The sequence below is a fragment of the Meles meles genome, chromosome 1 (genome assembly GCF_922984935.1).
Source record: "Meles meles chromosome 1, mMelMel3.1 paternal haplotype, whole genome shotgun sequence".
In the NCBI taxonomy this organism is placed as follows: Eukaryota; Metazoa; Chordata; class Mammalia; order Carnivora; family Mustelidae; genus Meles; species Meles meles.
In genome coordinates this window covers 14,540,565-14,565,441 of record NC_060066.1, presented here as the reverse complement: position 1 = coordinate 14,565,441, position 24,877 = coordinate 14,540,565, and the positions used below count along the sequence as shown (strand labels likewise).

Below are 24,877 nucleotides of genomic sequence, written 5' to 3'. Positions count from 1 at the left end.
ACTCGAGGCTCTGCACAACCCAGCAGCCTCTAGCAATCCCAAGAGACTATGAGCCAAACTACGTCGCTGCTTGGCTCAAAGCCCCTTTGTGGCTCCCCACTCATTTGGGGGAAGGGCCCAAATCCCTCAAATGGCCTCCAAAGCCCAGGTCTGTCTTCCACGTTACCTCTCTGACACCCCCTCACTCATACCTCCAGACAAGGGGCCCCTTGCTGCTCCTCCCCCATGGGGGCCTGCTGTTCCTCCCCCATGGGGGCCATGCTTCTCTCTCACAGCCTTAACATTTGCTATTCCTTCTGCCTGGAACACTTTTCCACTGGATAACTTCAGGGTGTGCTATGTCTTGACTCAGATGATAGCTTCCTGGTGAGCCTTCCTTGGCAACACTATTTAAAATTCCAAATGTCAGGGCGCCTGGGTGGCTCAGTGGATTAGGCCGCTGCCTTCGGCTCAGGTCATGATCTCAGGGTCCTGGGATCAAGCCCCGCATCGGGCTCTCTGCTCTGCAGGGAGCCTGCTTCCTCCTCTCTCTCTGCCTGCCTCTCTGCCTACTTGTGATCTCTCTCTGTCAAATAAATAAATAATAATAAAAAAAATAATAAAATTCCAAATGTCCTCCCATATATACTCCTTATTCTTCTTTGCTGTTCAGTTTCTCTATCATTTATTCAACTCACTGACTACCTTTTAGGATTCTATATTATTTCATTTATTACCTTTCCTAATTAGAATATAAGCCCTACAAAGTCAGGGATTCTTGTTTGGTTCATGGAGGTATCCCTCGCTCCTAGAACAGTGTTTGACACATGTTAGGATTATTCTTAATGTAGAGATGAGAAAATTACTTTAAAAATGTACCACATGCCTGTGGTATGCCAGGAACTATCCTAGACAATTGAATTTCAGAGGGGTTAAGAAGTGGAGGCTGAGGGGCGCCTGGGTGGCTCAGTGGGTTAAAGCCTCTGCCTTCAGCTCGGGTCATTATCCCGGGGTCCTGGGATCGAGCCCCACATTGGGCTCTCTGCTCGGCGGGGAGCCTGCTTCCTCCTCTCTCTCTGCCTGCCTCTCTGCCTACTTGTGATCTCTTTCTGTCAAATAAATAAATAAAATCTTTAAAAAAAAAAAAAAAAGAATGGAGGCCGGGTTAACACAGCTAAATTCACCAAGAAATTATAGCTCTGCCGTGTTCAATATGGTAGCTACTAATTTTGTGTGGCTGTTGAGCACCTGAAATGTAGCCAGTCTGCAATGAAATGTTATAAATGTAAAATGCACAACTATTTTACAATATGGTACAAAAGCAAAGTATCTTACTAATTGTTTCCAAGTGATTGCACTTGAAAATTGTAATATCTTAGATCTCCTGGGTTAAAACATAATTTTAGAGATCCAGGACACCCACCATTAACATTACCTCACATGTTCTACTCCCTACCAACGAAGTGACCTCCTGAGAGATGTTTGGGGACTCATAGAAGACATGCTTATAAACAGTTCGAATTGACCTGATAATTATATTTCTTTTTGTCAGTCAGCAAGAGAGGTGGGGGCCTGGCTTTCTGCTTCAGACTCCGTGCTTAAGTCCCATCACTTTCCGTGGGTTGGCAGAGGTGGGTTTCTGAGTCTTTGAGCTTGAGGATTATACCTCAGATGATGAAGAATTCATGAAAGTGGTAGTAAACAACTGAGAGAGTAGCAGCTAACATGTGCTTCTGTGAAGTGCTTCCTATAAATAACACCATTCTAAGAGTTTTATGTGTATTTGCTCATCTAAGCCTCACCCGTGAGCTGGGCTTTATTATCAGTATCCATAAGCATCTTGCCCACGACAACACAAATCGTAATTTGCAGAGTCAAGAATCAGACACAAGATAGTGCCATGGAGTAGGGGTGACCTCCCGCCACCCAGCTGAACCAGACAGAACCAATATGGCTGAGTTCCTTAGTCTTCATGTGCCACATTCCTTCCATCTTTGCATTCATTCATGAATCTGAGTCCTCGCTACCCTTCTGGCCTCATGCTCTCCCAGTTTCCCAGTTGCGTACTCTGTATGGCCCAGCCGCGTCAGTCCTTGGTTTCCTGTCCACATCAAGCATGTGATTACCTCAGACCTTGATATGTCCATTCGCTGGGCCTGGAGTGTTCTGGAATTCCACTCTTCACAAAGCTAAATCCTCCGTATTATTTCTGCCTCCAATTAAGTCAAGTCCTTAGAGGCGGGTTTGCTAACGAGCTTATTACCCACCTCACCCTTCCTCAGCCCATTTGTTTCCTATGAAACATTTATTACAATAGTGATTGCATTTGCTTCTTTCATCATTGCCCATGTCTCAAGGAGGGCAGACTGACGTGTCACTGTTAGTCCCCTTTGTCCTTTATAGTGTCCTACACATGGTAGAAGCTTAACAGTTATTCATGGAGTAAACAAGCCCTTCTTTGGATTAGCCTGATATTCTCATTTTTGTGACTCAGGAGAAGCATTTCTTCAAAAAGTGATTTTGAGTTTCAAGTATGTGTTCTGTTCTCAAAACTAAGGTGTAGAGTGGAACCAGAAAGAAGCTTGTGGAGTAAAGTGCGTCGAGGAGGGGGAACAGAAAAGGAAAAAAAAAAAAAAAAAAGGAAGTCAGTAAGGACCTATTAAAGGGAACAGATATCAAGAAAGGATTTTGCTGAAGTTCATGGCCTTGGGGGTTGATGGCCTCTTGAGTGAATGAGTTATCTGATGAGACTGCGGGAGCAAAGGATGGGATGGACTTCTCCCTCTACACGGGGAGGACTTAACCGTGGGCTAGCCCTGCCCTGGACTCTGTGGCTGGGGGTGAATGTGCACCACTGCTCATAGCACTCAGCGGCTGTGTCTGCCGGTCCTGTACCAGGCATCCTTACTGAATGCCCACTTTGTGCCATCCACAGTTCTCACTTGCTGTGCAAAAGGACCAAAACCTGATCCCTGCCCTCTGGATGCTCAGGGCTCCATCCCACCAACTAGCGTCTACTGAACAGCTTAGGAGATGGTCAGTAAGCGTTTTTTAAGTAATGGATTAAGGAATGCATAGAATTAAGCCTTTGCCTTAAGAATCCTAAAAGCAGTTGGGGATGCCAGACAAGGGATATTTAGATACTGAGCCAAAAAGATAAGTATATAAGTTATGTTTACCAAGCTTTTGCAAATTGGAGAAACTATAATCACTCTGTACATAGCTCTTGTAGGGGAGGAAACAATTTTTCTCTGTCTTAGGTTCATTGGCTGGAGTCCTCAAATTAGAGTAGCAAATGACAAATTTACAAGAGAAAAACAAACAAAAGCTTATTCATGCGTGTATCACACACATAGAGGAGCCCTTGGTGATGAGTAGATCAAAAGTGTGGTTGCAACTTGGGCTTTTTTGTATTTTACCAAAGTACAGTAATTTTGTAGAGAAGTGACAAGACAAAGGGCTTTGAACTTCTAGGGAAAGCAAATTGTGGGAAGGCAAATATATGGGGAAACTAATGGTAAACTAATGGAAATTTTCTCTATGCCATCTTATCTCCAACGGTACAGGAAGTGTGGAAGGGGGGCACCTTAACAAGGGGTATTTATTTATGTTCTGTCTTCAGGCAGAGGGGGAAGGACAGAGAGCTTTTCTTGGATCTGCTTCTTCGCAGTTGCCTTCAACTCAAATTAATCCATGTGCCAAAGCAATGCCTTTTGGGGTAGCATATTATGCTGCTCTTCACTGTGAACCAGCAGAAAGATAAAGTCTTGTCTCTTGAGATAGCAGGAGAATTCATTCTGTGCCAGGTACCTTGTTATTTGTAAACATTACCTGGTTGGCCCTTCCCATAACCTCACACGGCAGGTTCTGTTATGACTCTAATACACATTTTAGAGCTGAGGAAAGTGAACCATGTAAAGTGGCAAATCAGCCAACCAACAGGATATGGACCCAGCCCCACTGGACAGAGGTCCCTGGTGCTCTGGTCACTGATTTTCTCACTGATGTGACCAACAACAGGAAGGAGATTCTGGGTAAGGCAAAGTGCAGCCATTAACTGTTTCTTTCTCCTCTCCCTCCTCCTCTATGTGGGCTTCCACCAGAACATCTAGCTCAAGGGTGTCGGACCAGTCTTAGACTTCAGCACACCCATACTGATTTCAGAGACAGACAGGTAGAAAATGGCCCCATAGGGGAAAGGAACCTAAACTTTCTGTATCTAGATATCCCAGGGAGAGGGAGAAAGAAACAACCTGGGGACCCTGACTAATTTGACAAATGAATGTATTACTGAGGGAAAGTCTGAGTCATTAGACATTTGGGGACATGCCAACTATGGATTTCGGTGTGCTGTACTGAATCATTACATCCCTGCAGGTACTTAAACACGATACCAACAAAACCTGAGCATGAAGAAGTCTGCCATTTTTGGCAAGGTCAAAAAGATTCCTGTTTCCACCTGGCAAATTTCCTTCACCTAGTGATTTACAAATTCCTGCCCGAAAGAGTCAAGGACTTGATCAACATTTACCAATAATGTCCTCAGCTGCTTTCCTTCCATTGGCCACAAACCCCAGGGGCTCTTGCTTCCTGGGTCATTATGTAAATGAGTTACAGGCAGAATCTAACAACCCTTAACTAAGGAACACTCCACCTTAACCATCTCTCCTTAGCTGGCTTTCTGCTTAAGTTTAAATAAAACCTGCCTTGTTTTATTCCTTGTATTTGAAAATCTTTCTAAACTGTGTTAGTTCACCTACCTGCCTAAGTTTCTGCAGTGCAGCCGAATGAAAATAATTACATTTTTGCTTGATGATCAGACATCTTGCAGTGCCTTGGGGCACTGTTCTTGCCTAGTGGTTAGGATTAAAATTTCACTTATGTTGCAGACTTTGGTGAGAAATTGGGTGCCAACTTTTCTAAGTTGAAAAGAAATTAATTCAGTTTTGTTGAGAGAAACGCACCCTCTTGCCTTCCCAATGCCTAGAAGAGTGTCAGGAGCATTTTCTTAAAAATGCAGATGGAGTCAATGATTGCCTGGTATGAATTTATTTATTGCAGTTTTTCCCCCTCTAATGATGATTGTATCTGCTCTTTACTGATTGCTAGTGATCTTTCTAAGTGTTGTGCTAAGCCCTCTGCATGCTTTATACCCTTGTTCACATGTGGTAGGTGGGCTTTATTCTACAAAGGAACAAGAGGAGCCTCAGAGGGGCTGAGTGAATTGGCAGAGGTTCCCAAACTAGGAAGGGACAGAACAGAATTCACATTATGTGAGGGGTTTTATGGATGGCAGCGTCCCTACACAGGTGGGGCTAGATATACTGGACCTGCCTCAAAACCACAAGAAAATGGAAACTATAGGAAGTGGAACGGAGGTGGTACAGACACTCATACACCTCCTGGTCCTAGACTCCTCATTTGTGAGGGAATCAGTACAGCGTAGTAGTGTTGAGAAGTGATTTTCCAAATTTTCTGTGGGGCAGGACTGGGCTGTTTTGTTTCCTGGTTTTGTTTATAATTTCTAACTGCTTGTGTGCAATACCTTTATAAAAGAACATTGATATAAATTACTGGATGAAATAAAAATAATAAAATGTTGTACAAACCTTAACTTTTGCTACTAGATTTAGCAGATATAAAATAACTGTCAAATAGTTACATTTCTAGGAGCTCACTCCTGATTTTTGTTCTTCCTTCTCTTTGGACAAGTAACAAGAGTAGGCAAGCCAACAGAGACACTCCCTTTCCACTTTATCGTGCTGGGCTGGACTGCCCTCCGTTCAAGTGTGGTCTTTGACCTGGCCTCATGGGCCTCACCTGGGCCTCACCTGGGAGCCGAGCTTGTGGGAAAGGCAGGATCTCAGGCCCTTACTTTGAACTGTCAGAATCTATAGCTGAGCAAGGTCACCAGAAGCTTCTTGTGTGTGTTAGCGTGTCGGAAGCACTATCTTAGAACACAGGCTCTGAAGTCTGACCGCCTGTTGAATCAAGCTCTTACCTCTTACTTCTGTGTGACCCTGAACATTTCACTTAACCTTTCTGTGCTTCAGGTCCCTAGTTTGAACAGCGCCCCCCTCTTCTGTGAACTACCCATGGGCACTACAGGGTCATACACCTGGAGGGGTAACGCCAGATGATTACACTCAGGGACCCTAGCCCTGAGCCCCTTGGAGCCCTGCTCTGTAGCTATTGTTGCTGTTGTTAATGACTTTTTTGTTTTTGTTTTTGTTTTTGACTAAGCCATCCTATTTTCTTTGAGGTCTAAGTATCCAGCCCAAGGATGTTTACTTTGATGGGCACCTATCTCTTCGCTGTGGAGGGGTCCCCTTCCCCTGCATGACCCACATTATTTAAATGACTGAGGCCATTTAAAATCCACTTGGACAGATTCCTCACCTGACTCGGGACCATCTGTTCATACTAACTGTCTGGAACAGAGTGAGTCTGTGAGGGGCCGTCTAGGCTGGTAAGTTCTGGCCCCCCAGGATGTTCAGGGCTGATCTCCCTGTGGGTTGGTGGATCTTTCTGGGCCATGGAGCCACGGCAGTTCAGCTGGGAGAGAGGATACTTGCTCTGCTGTAGGTGGTGGGGTTTTTGTGGCAGCCATGACTCTGGCTGCTCTCTTTCTCTTCTTCTGTTATCTCTAGAAGAAAACCAGCGTGTCCACTGGTGAGACTAACAGTCCCATGAGCTGGGCCCAGGGAAAGGCAGCAAACAGAGTGAACAGTCAGCCAAGGAGCGTTTGCCCGAGATTTACGTGGAAACCTGCTCACAGAGGCAGGGCTGCTGGATTTATAACAAGGGTGGGATAATTTGTTCTTGTGTGCAAAGATAAGGGTAAACAAATTTCATGCTGTGATGTGAGCTCCTATCTGCAGAAGTCAGGAAAGATTCCCTGCCCTGCTGCCGAATGGAACGCTTGACAAATTACCCTCCGAGGCTTATTTCTCCGGAGTCTTCATCGAGAGGTCATGCAAGGCCTGAGTGTGAAAGGTGGAAGGACATGCTGTTGCAGAGGAGGGTGACTCTTGTGTTCCTGTGCATCTGGAAGCCCAGAAATGAAAGTGCCCACAGTGCTGGCTATAGGATTTGGGGAAAAAAAAAAACAAAACAAAACTGAGAGACGCTTGGGTGCCATTGAGTAGCTCTGTGGGATCTGTAGGCATGGTTGAGGAAATATGGCTGGAAATGGGTATTCCCATTTTGCCCCATGCTTGTCCTTGGTCCAGCAGAGACACACATCCTGCCCTTTATCCTGTCATCAGCAGGTAGATAAGTATTCTGTGTTCCCAGTGTGCCTCATCACACCTCCACAGAAGGAAGCTTTCCCTGGGGTGTGGGAATTAGCTAGGTTTCTCTGCCACCCCTTCCACTTCTCAAGGACAGAGGGACTGTCCTGATCATTTTGTATCCCCCATGCAGGAGCTACTCTATATATTTGAATAATGTTTATAGAAATAGGAAAGCAAGCTAGAGCTCAGAGGGTAAACCTCTAAGAAATGTGGGAACACCACTTAAAATTGGGCAAATGATTATTCTGTAGTACACACTATTTGGCGTTTTGCATATATTTGTTTTATAACCCTAATTATTCTATATGTAAGTACTATTATTACACCTTACAGGTCTTCCAGCAAGGGCTCCAGAATGAGGAAAACACAGGTCTCCTGTAGTGAACCCAGGAGTAGAACTTAGTACTGTTAGACATCCAACCTCTCTTTGCCCAAGCTGATCCCAGAGTCCTGATTCCAGGGTGTATTGCTATCCATGTTCCTTTAGGGATTTCCCTGGCCCTAGGCCTGGGTCCCATTTTTCCCATCTGTAAATAGGGGCAGAAACAGATTAAGATCCCATCAGTTGCTTGTTAGCTAGTGTCAGGAATGCAGGAGGAGGGTATGTGCCATGTGAGTCCCCAGTGAATTGGATATTGCTACACAGTCTTGGGTGTGAGAAAAGTGAAAAGGGAGCCAGTCAGTACAGGTTCTTCTGGCAGCAATTCATCCCAGGGGCCAGAAGTCCAGTCTAGGGCCGATGAGTGACCAGGCGCGAGTAACAGAGAACAGTGATCCCCAAAAGATGGGCGTGGTCCTGTTTGTGTGTTTGCAGAGTAAGGCACACAAGTATTCACACTTATGCATACATGGATACAGTCATCAAGAGAGTGTCTGCCTGTAGCCAGAGACACAGGACACACAGGATAAGATTTTTCTATGCTGCAGGTGGTATCATCCAAACTCTCCGGCTTCCCCATATAGGACTCCGAAGGTCATGAAGGTCTCTTATTTATCTCCCTCTGCCCATGATTTCCATATTCTTGTGCAGACAGTGTGTATAATATATTACCTTCTGTGGAAAACAGAGAGGATAATGTACGTGTGCGTACTTGCGCATATGTACACACACATATATACCACTATATGTCTATATATATTATATATCGTTTTTTTCCCATGATTTTTCCATATATAGACTATTTCCGAAAGTTTATCCAAAAAGCTGGTAAGCATAGTTGTCTCTGGGAAGGGATCTAAGTGCCAGCAGTACCAAAGAGAATAACTTTGCATAATCTCCTCTTTCATAATATTTGAATCTTTTAATCGTGGATATAGATTCCTTGTTCAAAACAGTAAACTCAAACAAACAAACAACTCTGGTCAAGGGTCTATCTTGCACCCAGCTGTTTCTGAATTGGTTCCTCTGAGCAGATGATTGTTTCTGAGTGTGATTAACTCTCTGAGTATTTAGGATATGGTTAAAGGTCATTTAGGGTTCATCCGAAAGGACACTGAAGGAAGGATCCTGGAAGTGAGGAGGACGGAGATGCCCTGGGGGTAGCAGTTCCTCTGGCCTCAGTCTGGAAAGGCCAGACCACCGGGGACTGACTAGTGCCAGTCATTCTAGCAAATCGGTTAAACTACAAGGAGGACTCTCCATCTTGACACCTCGCTGAAAGGGGTGTATTTAGAAGTATTGGGAGATTTGAACTGGACTTGGGGAATTTATTTTTTATATTTGAAAGTAATTTGGGTGCATATACCAGACCTTTGCTGCTGGACTGAGCTGTGGCAACAGGACTGAGATGCAGACTTTGTAAAGAGAGTCAGCTGACTTTATTTAAAGCTGGCTTGAGCCAGGTTATGGGCAGACATTTTGCAGGTCTCATTTCATCTTAAACAATCCTATAAAGTATGATCGTATTTTACCTGTGGACCAAATGAAGACCACAGCATGCTAGGGTTAATCAGATGTGGCCCCAGATGTCACAGCTGATACAGCAAGATCACGAGATGACACCAAATTCTCTTTGAATCAAACCCTAGGCTTTGCCCTAAAGAAAAGGTGGGGAGCTTCTTGTCTTACTATGTTGGCAAACATTTATCATAAAGTAGTGGCTCTGAAACACTGACTACCTCAGAATCACAGGAAGGTGTTGTTCAAACACTTATGGATAGCCCCGCCCCCAGAGCTTGGGATTGGTAGGTAGGTTTGGGGTGGGGCCTGGGAATTTGCATCTCTGACAAGTTGTCAGGTAATGCTGATTGCTTCTGGTTTGGTGACTCCTCTTTGAGAACGCTGTCTTTATTAAGAGACTAGAGTCGGATCCATAGAGCTTAACTGGTGATTTTAGGATCCAATGTGATGGGAACAGGGCAATTTCATGCTGTTTATATTTCTTGTAATTTTTTTTTTTGAGTTTTTCTTTGGGTTTTAAAGAAATACTTTTCGAAAACATCTACCTGTCTTATCTATTTTAGGTGAAAGAGGAAAATTCCTTTGTGTTTACAAGTGAGCCAGAGAGAAAGGGGAAGCAGTGCATCTTGCATCCTATGGTATGAATGCAGAGGTGACCACAGGACTCCCCAGGGGAAGACCACGTCACTGATCAGGACTCTTCCCATCACCAGTTTCAGATATCTAACCCATTTCTCTGAAGATCTAACTGAGCTATGTGAAACAGCTCACTTTAAGCAGGTGTTTTAAGACCATTTTTTTTTCTTCAACAAAATCAGGTATGGCATCTCTGTGATTCTTTTTTATTCTCTCTCTCTCTCTCTCTTCTCTTTTTAAACCACAGTCTCAAAAGTGCTGCCGTGGCTCCAGTGATCACATCTGTATTCTAATAAGGAAGGTGGAAAGTGGAAGAGATGTGGTCTGCCTCCTCAATTGTCATATCCTTTTTTTTTTTTTTTTAAGATTTTATTTATTTATTTGACAGAGATCACAAGTAGGCAGAGAGGCAGGCAGAGACAGAAGGAAGCGGGCTCCCTGCTGAGCAGAGAGCCTGATGTGGGCCTCGATTCTAGGATCCTGGGATCATGACCTGAGCTGAAGGTAGAGGCTTTAACCCCCTGAGCCACCCAGGCGCCCCTGTCATATCCTTCTTAAAGGCTTCAGCTGTGTCACATAACCACATCTAGCTGCAAGGGAAATGGACACAGCATTTAGAGGTGATACATTGCCTCCCTACACAAAATCAAGATTTTTCAGTCAAGGGAAGAGGAGTGATTTGATATTAAGAATGCACTGAACAATCTCGCACAGCAGATTGGGGGAAATCTGGGAGACGGGTGGCTTCAGGAGAAAGGCAAAAATGAGTGGTTTCAAGAAAGTTAGAGAGGTAGCTTTTGCTAAATAACAAACCATTCCAAAACTGAGTGTCTTTTAAAGTTTTAGTTTAAACAAACATCTGTGTGCTTATGAGTCTGTGGATTGGCAACTCATGTGTGAGATTCACACATGTTCCATGTGGTGTCCGCTGGGTTTAGTGTTGCATCTGTGACCTTAGCCACCTGGCTGGGACAGCTGGGATCTTTGAGATATGTGGGTTCTTCTTTCTACATGGTTTCGTGTCCTACTGTCACCTTCTTTACATGGTATCAGGAAGGTCCCAGGGACCCACAAGTTATTTATTGTGGAACAACAAACCACGCTAAAACTTGCTGAAATAGACCACCCTTCCATTTGCTCATAACTCTTTGTACCGTCATTTTGGGCTGGGCTCAACCTGATGGTTCTTCTGCTCGTTTCTGATATCCCTCATGGGGCATAACTGGGGCCAGATGATTCATGATGGTTGTGGATAGAAGGAGACATGATTTGAATCTACCCCATGTACCTTAAACCAAGGACTTGAATGTCCACGGGGTTCTCCCTATCATGTCATGTCTGCTTTTCTCTGCATGTCTTCTTCATTGCTTTAGATAAAAGCTTTCCCTGGAGCCACACCTGCCCTCAGCTCCAGAAATCACTTTTTCAGTTTCCCAGTGAAGGGAAAAAGGTCTTTTCCCTTCAGTTCTATTCTGTATGCTGCTGGAAAGAACTCTGATCGGTCTGCTTTTGGTGAGATGCCTGTCCTGCGGCTAAGTAGTTAGGATATGATTATTGACTAGAAGTGCATGTTTGGATCAGGGTTGCAAAAGGAGCAATGTTGGAGACACTACCCTAAAAATAAAATGGTGTCTCTTCTAGAATAATGGAGATATAGTGGCTGGAAAAGAAGATGTATGGGCACAGACAACATTAGGGACCTTTTTATTTTTTCGCTTGTTTTAATGATTTTATTTATTTATTTGAGAGAGAGAGAGTGAGCAAGCATGAGCAGAGGAGGAACAGAGGGAGAAGGAGAAGCAGACTCCCCTCTGATCAGACAGTCTGATATGGGAAGATGGACGGCTCCATCCAGATCCCGGGACTCCAGGATCATGACCTGAGCCAAAGGCAGATGCTTAACCATCTAAGCTACCCAGGAGCCCCATTAGGGACATTTGAACAGAAAACCTCACAGACTCCTGTGGATGTTTTTTGTTTTGTTTTGTTAGGTGGCTGAGAGGGTCGGTTCTTTAAGAATTTAAACTAAACTTAAATTCAGTTTCTATTGCTTTCCCAAAACTCTTAACCAATTTACACATTTCCCCTATTTTATTTGAAAAAACACAGACTAACATCCACTGCTGGCCCCAGTGGAAAGGTTTCTAACTGGGCATTCTTTGTGTCAAATATACAATAGCAATTACATTGTCTTGTCACTCACCTACGCCTGAGATTGTGTTTGGATGACAATGCAGAAAAGTGAAAGAAGAAAGACCTCGGTCCCTAATTGGCACATTGATCACATCAATGAGGATCTTTTTTTTTTTTTCTCCAATTCCATTAGGAATTCAAGAGTCTGCTAATGGCATTTCACATGATGGCCTGTGAATATATGGGAATGAAAATCGCTGGGATCGCCTCTGCGATGTATGGTTTCTGATGGGGGCATTCCAGGTGAGTGTCATGAAAGGTCGCCAGCATGAGTGGAGGACAAGGGCCCACTCTTGCCTTTTTAATTGGAGTGAGGGAAAGTAAAGAGAAGCAGCCACAGAAAGTGTATGGGGTGGAGGAATGCTGGTCTTTGGGGAATGCAATCCAGTTTCCACAAATAGCAGAGATTCCTGAAAGGCTTTGAGGAGGCTCTGCCGGGTAGCCATGGCGATGCTGATGCTCAGCTTCCTGCCTCCCTGCTGCTGGAGAGAGTGAGTTTGCTCCCCCCTTCCCAGGGGCCTCAGCTGGTGCAGCCAGGGCTTATTTCAGAAACTCTCCCAGACACAACGGCTACTCGGAAGCACTCCGTTAATTGGTGGAACTGGCTCCTGAATGTCTCCGTGCCCTGCAGCATTTCACAGACTCCCCTTCTGCCCAGCAAACATTTGCCAGTAATTGTAGTGTCACCACTTTCAGTTAACAGGTTCTGGTTTGCCTTCAAGGGGTTGTTGAGTTCTCTGTTGGATTCTTTGCTAGCAGTTGGGGTGTGTTTATAAGTAGGGCCGCTGAGGAGTCTTGGCTGTGACTTTGGAGTATGAAAACCATCTGGCCTCACATATACCCAGTTCAAAATCTGTTCTGTCCTGTCTGTACTCCTCCACGGTCTCTCATACCCACGAGTCCTATGTAGACGTTTGTGGGAGATGCCTGGGCTGAAACTGGATTTCTCAGGCACTGCAATGGAAAAGCCAAAGTGAGAAGAGTAGTGTTTTAATCAGGTAAATTGTGCTAAGGTCCATGGGAAGCCCCAAGGAGACCACCTGCCTTTCTAAAATAGCCATGAGCTACAGAGCAGTAGCTTGGACTGCAAAATAATAGCTTGGACTACAGAGCAGGGAATCGGGTCAGACTATTTAGGGCGTACTTGGGGTGTAGGGGTGGGGATGGGAGCTGGGGGGTTAGGCAAAGCAACGGAAAGTTTCATGTAACTGCAAGCCACAGTAGTATCTTAGGGACCCACAAGGAGGAAAGTGAGGTCTGAGATGAGTTTGTAGATAGAAAGTGGGAAGGACTGCATTCCTACTTTAGCTAGGATCCATCTAGTCTCATATTTTATATGTTGAGTGACCAGCGAGGATGCAGATTTTAAAAAAAAGTAGTAGACTTTTTAGAGCACTTCTAGATTTACGGGGACAGACATTGAGCAGAAATTACAGAGTGTTCCCATGTTTCCCTTTTCCTCTCCACTCCAGGTTTTCTCTTTTATTTCTCTTCCTTTAGGGTAGTACATTCATTAAAATTGATGAACTAATACTGATTCCTTATTATTAAGGTCCATAGATTAAATTAGGGTTCATTCCTTAGACATTCTATGAGTTTTGGCCAACCCATAATGCCATGTATGCACATGACAGGGTCAGAGAGAGTAGTTTCACTATCCTAAAAATGTCCTGTACTCTATCTGTTCAGCCCTCCCTGAACTCCTGGATTCCATTGAGCTTTTACTGTCCCCACAGTTTTCTCAATGTGATATCATTGCAATCGTACAACACATAGGTTTTTCAGATTGGCTTCTTTTATTAGCAATTTTCACTGAAGTTTCTTCCATGTCTTTTCATGGCTTGACAGCTCATTTCTTATTATCACTGAATAATATTCCATTATTTGGATATTATTTGGATAGTTTGTTGGATGTAGATTTTAAAAGTGGTCTTCTACAGAAAGCGTGTTTAAAAATCACTGGTTTAGAAACAAACAAACCAACACTGCGTTAGAGTTGACGGCTTTCTTTTATGAGGTAGCCAAGATGTTGGATAGGCCACCTGCAGGGACAGCACCCATGTGAACAGATGGGAGGGCGGGTCAGAGTGATTGGTTCATGGAAAACCTCAATTCCCTACATACACATAAAAGACAATATTTAAAATGGCTGGTACTGAGAGAAAGAACATTGGACCAGGAATGAGAGAATGTGGTCCAGTATGAGTTGAGCATAGAGTGACGATTTGTTTATTCACTCCTCATTTATTCATTCATTCGTTCAGTACTGATTTACTGAACACCTCATTGGAAGACAGCACACTTGGTCCTGGGAATAGAATAATGAACAAAACAGATGCACCGATGGAATGGAACTTTCAGGAGAGTCAGGCACTTGCCAAAGAGATCACACCAAGGAATGTACAGTAACATGCAGAATGAAGTGTTTGAAGGAAAACAACATGACTGCTGTTGGAGAACCATGGCTAGTTTCCTGTAGGAAGGGGCACTGGACCTGAGATCTTAGGAATAACTAGTTGACTTGGGTAAGGGAAAAGGCTGTTACTCTTGTGACCAGCCCCACTGGCATCCTGCTTATCAAACCCTTCCGTTCCATTGTCCTCTCTTTAAGGCAAATTCAGGATGGAAATTCAGCCCTCTGTGGGATGACTGGGACATACAGTGGGTGTAACCCTCTGACACCAATCCAAAGAGCCATCTAAATATGTCCACGCTGTGTAAGGGGGCCAAAGACAATGAAGCTTTATTTCTTGCTTGCTGTATCCGCCATCTCTTTTTTCCGTACAAAATATATTTTGAGCAGTCATGATATTCCAAACATGGGAGGTATAAAATTAAATAAAAGATGGTATCTCCCTTCGTGGATGAGGCTGATGAGTCAACACGTAATTGCATAACACACGCCGATGGGAGCACTCCCAGGATGTTCTGAGGGCATCCGCGTGCGTTCTCCTGGAATGTGTATTGAGTGCCTGCTGTATGCGGGCATTGTGTTGGGCCAGAGATGGAGAGATAAAGGGGGTACAGGATCTGCCTGTAAGGACCTCACTTTCCAGGGCCGGAGATGATCTGTCAACATAATTCAGTACGCTGAGTCCCAAGATAGGCGCAAGAGGTTCCAGAACTACTTGGAAGAAGGCACTGTCAAGAATTGTCGCTTAAAATCTTTTTTGCTTTAGGCAGAGGAAGTAGACTTCTTCCTAATTTATGGTAAAATGATTTATGGAAATGTATATACGTAACTATTTTAGCTAAAAAAAAAAATTCTTTTCACTTAATCTGAGGCCTGAGATGATAAATTCCTCATGCTGCAGAGGGAGGCTCAGTGTTGCAGAATTAAATAAAGATGATGCAGCTTCCTGAGGTGGGAGACAGAAACTTGCATGCTGAGGTCTGCCCTGCTCAGACGCAAGTGGCATCTTTAGTTCTGGCTATGAATTCAACAAGGGTCTAGTGAATGAATTCAGTGTTGGGGGTGGTCAAATGTGGCCCTGATTTTCCTTTTGGAATAAACCATCAACCGTCATCTGTTCTAGTCTATTGGTCCCAACGGGATCCTCCCTTAATTCAACCAGGGCCATTAGAGAAAGGTTGATGGGGTTGTAGAATACGATTCCCAGCCAGGATTTCAATGTGTCTGGTGGTCCCTCCCAGCCTCCCTGCACCGGTAGGTGTTTTCTGCCCCAATATCATAGAGAGAATCCAGGGGCAGGGACAGCAAGCCCAGTGAGGATGTCTGTTTTTTGCCCACTTTCTTTTGGGAAAGCTCTGACTGATAGTGAGGCTGACGGGGTGCAAACCGTCTGCCCTGTGTCATTCTTCCCACCGCATGTTCCCGTGAGGAGGTGCAAGGCTTTGTCCCCAGGATGTCCAGTGTGCCTGCATTGTCCAGAACTATTCACTGCTGTTCCTACAGCAGTTAAGAATGTGGGCTGGTTTGAAATCCAGTTCTGCCACTGGATAGCTATGAGGCCTTGGACACATGGCTTTACTTAGTGAGAAGACCCATCTGTAAAATGGGTATAATCGTGGTGCCTATCTCAGGATCCTGACAGGAAATAGAGGCTGCTGCACTTAGGTTAGGGTCATTCAAACAGGTCTTATTTACAAAAAAAAGGAAGCTATAAATGTACAGAAGTGGTTCAGGAAGCCACACAAGGTAGTGAGGTAGCTCAGGTTCATAGCAGAGCTGTGGTTACATGTAAGCCAGTAGGAAAGAGGGAAGAGACAAGGGACAGGAACTCAAAGGGGGAAGAGGGGCTTAGCAAAGACCTCTTTGAGAAAAGCCAAGACATTAGTCTACCAGAGGTGGCCTCATAGAGAGAGGACCTGACCTTCCTTTCCTTCCTTTCTCCCCAACCCTGCTCTCCTGAGGCTGCCTGTTGGCCCAACCCAAGGAGAAGCCAGAGGGCAAGAAAGCAGGTATTACAAGCTATAGAGACCATCCCTCCTAGGGCCAAGGCAGCAATGTAGAAGAGGGCGGGGACAGTGGTGGAGGGCAAAGGGAAGATACCCAGCACGGACTTCACAGCCTGGTCGAGCTGATTACAGAGTGCAGTGACCTAAGGCTTGTGGACCTCAAGGGCATAGTTCCTGGTGCAGAGTATTTAGGGAAAGCCAACTGTGACTCTTAGTATTTCTGTGTTCTAGATCAGACGTGAAAGAGTTGGCAGTGTTTTAGGGCTAAGCAGATGGAGCAGGGCCCAACAGGGGTTATACACATGGTCCTCACCCATGCCCAAGTAATGATGAGTTTGTGCTTCCTTTGGTAGAAGAAGAAATCCGACTTGTTTCTCTGGTCCCGAGGAATGCTCAGGTTACTTCTTTGAACCCATCCCACCTCCTGCAACTCCTGTCATCTTTTCTTTGCCATTTGGGGTTGCATGTGAATATGCTATTATAAAGGAAATGTGATTCAAGCTACTGATCACTAAGGTAATGGTTCTCAAAAGAATAAGGATTATTTGGGTTATTGGAGTGTTAGGAAGAGAGGACTCAATTTGCCACGAGGCAGTATGTGTGGGATGTAGAGTGTATGAAGATGACAGGAGCTCTCATCAAAGAGATTCGTAGGGATAGGTCCATCCCCAGTCTTGGTGTTAATGGACCTTCCACACGGTCCTTCTGCCTTAGCTTTTGATGTGAGCATGAACCAGTCATGGTGCCTAGATTTCTGTAAATTTTGTGTCTTACCTCATAGGAGCATTCCACATATTGACAGACAAGCAAAAAACTGGTGAGTCCTTTGGCATGGGGAAGGGAGCCTGTCTTCCTACTGCCCAGTGCCAAAATTCCTTAATCAAGGTGGGGTTGGCACCGTAGTTCCCCCTTCTTACTGATGGTGTGAACCTAAATGAGCCATGTCACCTCTCCAAGCCTTAGTTTCCCCATTTGTTAAGGTGGGGGTAATAATGCTTTTCTTGTGAGGTTATTTTGAGTAAGTAAAAAGAAATCACACATGCAAAGGACCTGTAGGCATTCAGGGCATGGCTCTCTCCCTTGAAATCTATTTTCTGTTCTGTTCTATTTTTAATTGGTTTTTAAGTTTTTAATTTTTAATTTTATGTTTCATCTTAAACAGTCATAAATGCTCCAAAAATAGGGAGCCAGAGATACTTCACAAAGATTCTCTAACACCAACAGGAAATAGAACAATTTCCCAATCCTCCTTCGATCGAGTGCCGTGGATGGACACGTCTCAGGTTCCCACCTCCTTCCACCTGCGCCTACTGAGCCTCCATCGGGAAGGCTGCCCTTCCACACTCCACACCATCAGCTCTTCTCTCTAGTTTCCCTGTGTCTCCCTTCCCTGGAACTGTGTTCACACCCCATTCAAGACCTCACACCCCGATACGCTCTGTTCGGCCCACAGGCTCCCTGCTAGGCTCTGCTGTCCATGCGGTGGCATCGGAGATGCAATCCCAGCAAACAGGCATCAGGCTCCTGGGTCCCGGACATGCTCTCTTGCTGAATCCTCACAACTGCCCTATGACACACTGTTACCAACACTTTATGGATGAAGAAACTGAAGCACCACAAATTTCAGCATTTTTTACCAGAGGTCTCAAAGGTCCAAGTAGCAGAACCAGAATCCGAACCTGGTCTGACTCGGGGGTCTCCGTTCTTCTCTGCAGGAGCTGCGTTGGCCCTGGATAGAATCCCTGCCTCCTCACAGGTGTTCTGAAAGTGCTTGTGGAGTTAACTGGAACACACACCCAAAGCTATACTTAGGAAGTTTTAACTTCATGGACTATATACTCTCTAATGTGAAGGAAATGCTGATGTAATGAGTTTGCACCCATGAGGCATAGAAGAAACATAGGCTTCACATTTTTTGTTTTAAGAATTTATTTATTTATTTGAGAAAGAGAGAGCATGAGGGTGGGGAGGAACCGAGGGAGAGGGACAAGCAGGTTCTGCGCTGAGCACAGAGCCCAACAGGGGGCTCAATGCCAGGACCCTGAGATCCTCACCTGAGCCGAAATCAAGAGTCACAAGTCGGTTGCTAACAGACTGAGCTGCCCAGGCACCCCAAGTTTAATGCTTTAAAGTCATTCCACATATATATATATATATATATATATATATATATATATATATATAAGAATTTGTGTAGGATCCTTTTTCCGTTCAGATACTTACCTAGCATGATGTGAACACACACAACCACACAGTCTACAGGTTCCACACACTTCGCGTTCCTAGGCAGGCACAAGCCGGGAGGGCTTGGGGAGAAAGATTGCAACATGTCTTTCCGTGTCCTGGTAAGAAATTCCAACAGCTCTCATTTAAACATGCCCTTCGGTGGGAAGCCGCTCACCATGCAGCGGGGGGGGGGGGGGGGGGGGGGGGGGGGGGGGGGGGGGGGGAGGAGTGAGATAAGTGTTATCTTGGCCAGTGGACTTGACTGTAGTTTAACCCCAAGGTCACTGGGAGGCCAGAGCTAAAGAAGGGAGGGAACGTTGGCCTCTGAGCCCGCTGAGCCTCCCACGTTCACTCCCCCTGTTGGCTTTCCCAAGGAGTGCTGTGTCAGCCTGTACCAGCTTTTCTCAGGGCTGCCATGCTTCTCCCCACAGGAAGGGAACCAACCCTGCACCGCATTCCTGAAAGCTCAGGCACCTCCCTGAATGGCCCTCACTTCTCTTTGCCCAAGCAGCCCATCTCCAGTTCACACAAAAGACTCTTTCAGAAACTGGTTACCTAGATTTGAACTTTTCAACGAGGCCTTTTTTTTTTTCCTCCTTTTTCCTCTAAGCTCTGCAGCTCAAATACCAGATTCTGCTGTTGCTAAGATTAAGGATTTTCTCCTTCAGCTCAGTTTCCATTGACTAGGAAAGACCAGGAGTTGGATTACTGTTCTCTTGCCAAAAGCAGACAGGGTGCTTGAGCTTCTGGGGCTAACACTGGGATCCGGCATTATTCAGGCCTGTGCTAATAGTCCTTAGTTACTCCTCAAGCTCTCACAAAAGTCACACGCATTTGTGTCGGTAACTAAGGCCTACGGAAACCACTCAGCCTTAAGTGCACACAGGAGAACCATGGAGTCGGAGTAAAAGGTAATTTAACATGAATATTTATATACTGTACATACTGCGTGCCATGATTCACTCAGCGTATTTTCAGTTTATGCATTTGCTTCCCATTTGCAGTCTTTATTTATTACAAAGTTAAGGCCGTTAGCGAAATAACACATCAGAGTGGGTTTTCTCCCCCGCCTTTAAAAAATTTTCCTGCTTTCTAATCTATTTCTGGGAAAGTGTGCCAATATAGCAACAAAACCGGTCACTGCTGCCAAACCTCAAAGAGATTCACGGAGTATTGTACTGAGTGGAGTCTTTGCCAGGCCCATACCACTGAGGGCTGTGCCCGGCTACCACGTGAGCCCTGTGTTTACTGAGCCGGGGCAGCTCCTATCCATCACTTTTAGTGACAGGAATCACCCGCTGCTCTTTCAAGGTAGGGATGCAGGTGCCAAGACTGCGGGAGTGTTCACTGGGGGATGGGATCTGGAGCTAAAGAAGCTTGGCTTTAGGGCTCAGCACGTCCCCTTACTAGCTCTGGGATGCTTAGCAAATGACTTTCTACATCCTTTCTACAAACGCTCGGAGTCTCCATTTTGTCTTCTTGCAAGACGAGCCTAATACACTCAGCTTGACACGTGGCAAGCTCAAAATACACATGGGATCCTAACAGTAACCCAGAGGTGATGAGGAAAAGCACAGCGTAGGGAGGTTTAAGTCCCTTCCTTAATGTACACACCTACTGCATTTGGACCTAGTTGTCTGATCCCTGTTTGCTTCATTCCAAAGCTTATAGTCTGTTCATAAACAGAAACCCACTTCAATATCTCTTGCCACTTTCTACCAGAAATATGTACTTGAAATCAGGAAAATTTGAACTTTTGGGGACCACGACCTGGATACAAATGTTAAGAATAGGTTAAAGAAAGAAAAAAAAAAAAAAGACACAGGTTGTCCTCGTGCCAGTGCTAGATGAAATGTGCTTTTTAGAAATGTCATCCTAATATTTTGATTTGCGCCTGAGCTCCGTTTCTATGGGAGCTCCGATTCCCAACACTCCTCAACTTCGCAGCTGCCACCACGGTCTTGATGACTGGTTTACAGGGAGATGCATCTCTCAATCCCAGGGGAAGATCTTGCCCAGCTCTGGATGTCATTTTCCAAGAGAAGCTGAGATATGTTGGGCAAGTCCCGAGGAGGGCCAGCGGGATGATGAGGGCTATAAGAACATGCTAGGAGAACAGTTGCTACATCTCAGAGGAAGAGGCCTAATGTGTGGCAACTAGATTACCTTTGAGGCTTCAGACGGACGGTCTCACACAACAGGTGCAAGGCACAAGGAAATAGTTTTGGGTTCAACTGGAAAGAGAGTTTTGAGCCTGAAAACTGTTCAGCAATAGAATGAGCTCTGCTAAAGGGAAGACTTTTTCATCTCTGTGGCTGTGCCTGATGGACTAAGGAGCAATTAGTAGCCATGTTCCAAGGGTTTATACATGGACAGAAAGATAACTAAGGTCCCCTCCAGCTCACAGATTCCATCCTCATGAAATGTCGGGTGCTTACAGATGTGCAAAAAGCTTTCCTACACCTGTTTTCTTTCACTGATTCATGTGCTGTTAGTAAGAGCTGTCATGCTCTCACTATTTGGCCCTAGGTACCAAATACGCAACAGTTAACAAATGTTGCTCTCAAGGACCTTATAGTCTTGTAGGAGAAATAGACAAGACAGACATTTGTAACAGAGCATGGTAAGGGCTGGGAGAGGAAGCACAGCGAAGACCATAAAATAATCCTTGGGGATGAGAGAAGGCTTCCTGGAGGAAGGGACATCTAAGATGTGACCCAGTTGGAATCAGCTATGTGAATAATGGAGGAGAATAGCAGGCAAGGCATTAGGCTGAACCATAGCCTGGAAGCCTAAAAGAGGAATGCAGGATGGGAAGCTGTAAGCAGTTCTGTTTGGCTGGAACAGAGTCCGTGCAGAAGAAAACAGGGACACAAAGAGATGAGACTAGAAAAGGAAGTTGTGGTAGATGGTGAAGATGACCACATCATCTTTTCCTCCTATCAACAGGGTACATCTCTTTTCTCGTCTCAACCTTGAATCTGAATCACCTATGGAACTTGCTTCAGCCAATGAGAAATTAGCAACTATAAGAGGAAGATCAAGAAGAGGCTCCGGGGCGCCTGGGTGGCTCAGTGGGTTAAGCTGCTGCCTTCGGCTCAGGTCATGATCTCAGGGTCCTGGGATCGAGTCCCGCATCGGGCTCTCTGCTCAGCAGGGAGCCTGCTTCCCTCTCTCTCTCTCTGCCTGCCTCTCTGTCTACTTGTGATCTCTCTCTGTCAAATAAATAAATAAAATCTTTAAAAAAAAAAAAAAAGAAGAGGCTCCGAAAATGCTTTCCCAGAAAATCTGCTTGCTGCTCTTGGAGACTGACCCAATTTTATAAGTCTATGATAACATGTTGGGTGATGAAAGACACTTGCCCCGTGTCTTCTTGATCATCCCTGGCCTGTAGTCAACTCTCTTCAGAAGCAGAACTGCCTAGCTGACCTGCTGTTGACCACAGGTACGTGAGTGAGCCCAGCAAAGCTCATTAGAAGAACTTGCCCAGCTGAGCCCAGCCTAAATTGCTGACTCATAAAATCATGAGCTAAATAAATGGCTATTATTTTATTCAGATAAATTTTGAGTGTTTTTTTTTTCTTTTTCCTTCTTCAGTAAAAGCTAAGTGACATGGCAGTCATAGAGATTTATAAATCATGTTAAGGAATTTGGACTGGAACCTGAGAGTGCCATGGAGACTTCAAAGGGTTTAAGCGATGGAACTGGTACTATCAGATTTGTGTTTCAGAAAAATCTCTGTTGGATCCAGCCAATGAGATCATGTGTGGCTAAGTATTTGCATATTATAAAGCAGCATGCAAATACAGTTGATGAGTAAAAATAGTGCATATCAATGGCTTAGAGACACATGGCACATAATTTCAAGGCAAGCCCTTCGAATCAAACTCCCTGAAAAATATCCAGTAATGGCATGTCTGGCTATAAACAATTTATCTCCCGAGTACCTTGCTGCTGATATCCAGCTCTGGGCCTAGGAAGAGAGCTGGCCAAAGCAAAGGGGCATGGGGGAGGGGCAGAGTGTGCCAAGAACATGGAAAATCCACTTTTCTCAAAGATGACTTGATCAGCAATTCAGGCTAATTTGGTCTTTGTAACAAATACCCGAGTTCTGGGGCCTCAAAGAAGCCTTTTATTTTTTATTATTTTTTTTTATTTGTTTATTTACAGCATAACAGTGTTCATTGTTTTGGCATCACATCCAGTGCTCCATGCAGTACGTGCCCTCCCTATTACCCACCACCTGGTTCCTCAACCGCCCACCCCCCCCACCCCCCTGCCGCCCCTTCATAACCCTCTGGTTGTTTTTCAGAGTCCATAGTCTCTCATGGTTCATCTCCCCTTCCAGTTTCCCTCAACTCCCTCTCCTCTCCATCTCCCCATGTCCTCCATGTTATTTGTTATGCTCCACAAATAAGTGAGACCATATGATACTTGACTCTCTCTGCTTGACTTATTTCACTCAGCATAATTTCTTCCAGTCCCGTCCATGTTGCTACAAAAGTTGGGTATTCGTCCTTTCTGATGGAGGCATAATACTCCATTGTGTATATGGACCACATCTTCCTTATCCATTCATCCGTTGAAGGGCATCTTGGTTCTTTCCACAGTTTGGCGACTGTAGCCATTGCTGCAATAAACATTGGGGTACAAATGGCCCTTCTTTTCACTACATCTGTATCTTTGGGGTAAATACCCAGCAGTGCAATTGCAGGGTCATAGGGAAGCTCTATTTTTAATTTCTTCAGGAATCTCCACACTGTTCTCCAAAGTGGCTGTACTAACTTGCATTCCCACCAACAGTGTAAGAGGGTTCCCCTTTCTCCACATCCTCTCCAGCACACGTTGTTTCCTGTCTTGCTAATTTTGGCCATTCTAACTGGTGTTAGGTGGTATCTCAATGTTGTTTTAATTTGAATCTCCCTGATGGCTAGTGATGATGAACATTTTTTCATGTGTCTGATAGCCATTTGTATGTCTTCATTGGAGAAGTGTCTGTTCATATCTTCTGCCCATTTTTTGATATGATTATCTGTTTTGTGTGTGTTGAGTTTGAGAAGTTCTTTATAGATCCTGGATATCAACCTTTTGTCTGTACTGTCATTTGCAAATATCTTCTCCCATTCCATGTGTTGCCTTCAAAGAAGCCTTTTAGAAGATTATCATAAGGACATGATCAAAGAATTGCACAAAGATGAGTTTGTTCTTTGCAACATTATTTACACTGTGAAAAAGTTAACAAAAATGTCCAGTAAGAGGGAAATAATGATGTAAATTATTATACAACTGTTTGATAGTGGTTGAAAACAATGCATTTACTAGAGTGATACTTTGAACGATTGTGGCACAGAAAATGTTCACAATATAAAAAATATGTATATAGAGTATGTGGCAGTTTTCTACTAATACCCATTCTACCCTTTTACTTTTAATAAGAAACTCCTGATTTTTAGTGGAAAATATGGCCCAGCTAGAAACCTCGTTTCTCAGCCAACCTGGCTTCTGAGTGTGACCATACATATAGCTGAGTTCTGGACAGTGGCATGTGACCAGAAGGGATGTGTGCCATTTCCAGACTGTTCCCTAGGTATTTATAGATGAGTGTTCCCTTTGCCTGTACTTAAGGTTGAGTTGCAGACTGATGGGAGCTCAGAGATGTACCTTGGACCCAGCACCTGTCTAGGAAGTAGTTCTCTCCCGTGTTGAGGAAACTCCTGCCCATTGTGAATGCCTCACCAAAGCTCAAGTGACCCATGCATAAGCTGCTCTGTGTTTGAGGGACACTCATTTGAAGGTCACTGATCAGGTGCTCAGGTGGGCAACTTGAGAAAGTCACACACTCAGCAGGACAGTCCTGGTGAGCTGTACCTTCTCATTCTAAGTCTGGCAGCACCTTATCTCTTAGATAAACTGTGATGGTGTGGGGACTGCAAGTGACACGAGGAGACAAAGGAAGGACTGTCACAAGAGTGCAGGTGGGTATATATAAAGTGTGAATGAACTTGGACTATTCATTTTGGGTCATTTCTCCTTTGATCTATTTTCGTTGACTCTGAATTCTGCTCCCTTTCTGTCACGGGTTGAATGTTTCCCCCTCAGCGCATTCTTACACTGAAATCCTAACACGCAGTGCCTCAAAAGGAGACCTTACATGCAGAAGGATCTTTGCAGATGTAAACAAGTTAAGACGAGGGCACAAGGGAAATAAGTCAATCAGAGAAACGCAATT

At 44.7% G+C, this 24,877-nt stretch overlaps 1 long non-coding RNA gene across 1 annotated transcript in view; it reads left to right on the top strand.

Moving 5' to 3' along the window:
* LOC123950501 overlaps positions 1-21,704 on the top strand; it is a 28,245-nt gene extending 6,541 nt beyond the window's left edge. The window contains exons 2-4 of the long non-coding RNA XR_006820241.1: positions 9,738-9,992; positions 12,137-12,246; positions 21,598-21,704. This is a non-coding gene — a long non-coding RNA (uncharacterized LOC123950501). The remainder of the gene's footprint in view (positions 1-9,737; positions 9,993-12,136; positions 12,247-21,597) is intronic.
* Positions 21,705-24,877: the final 3,173 nt, after the last annotated feature.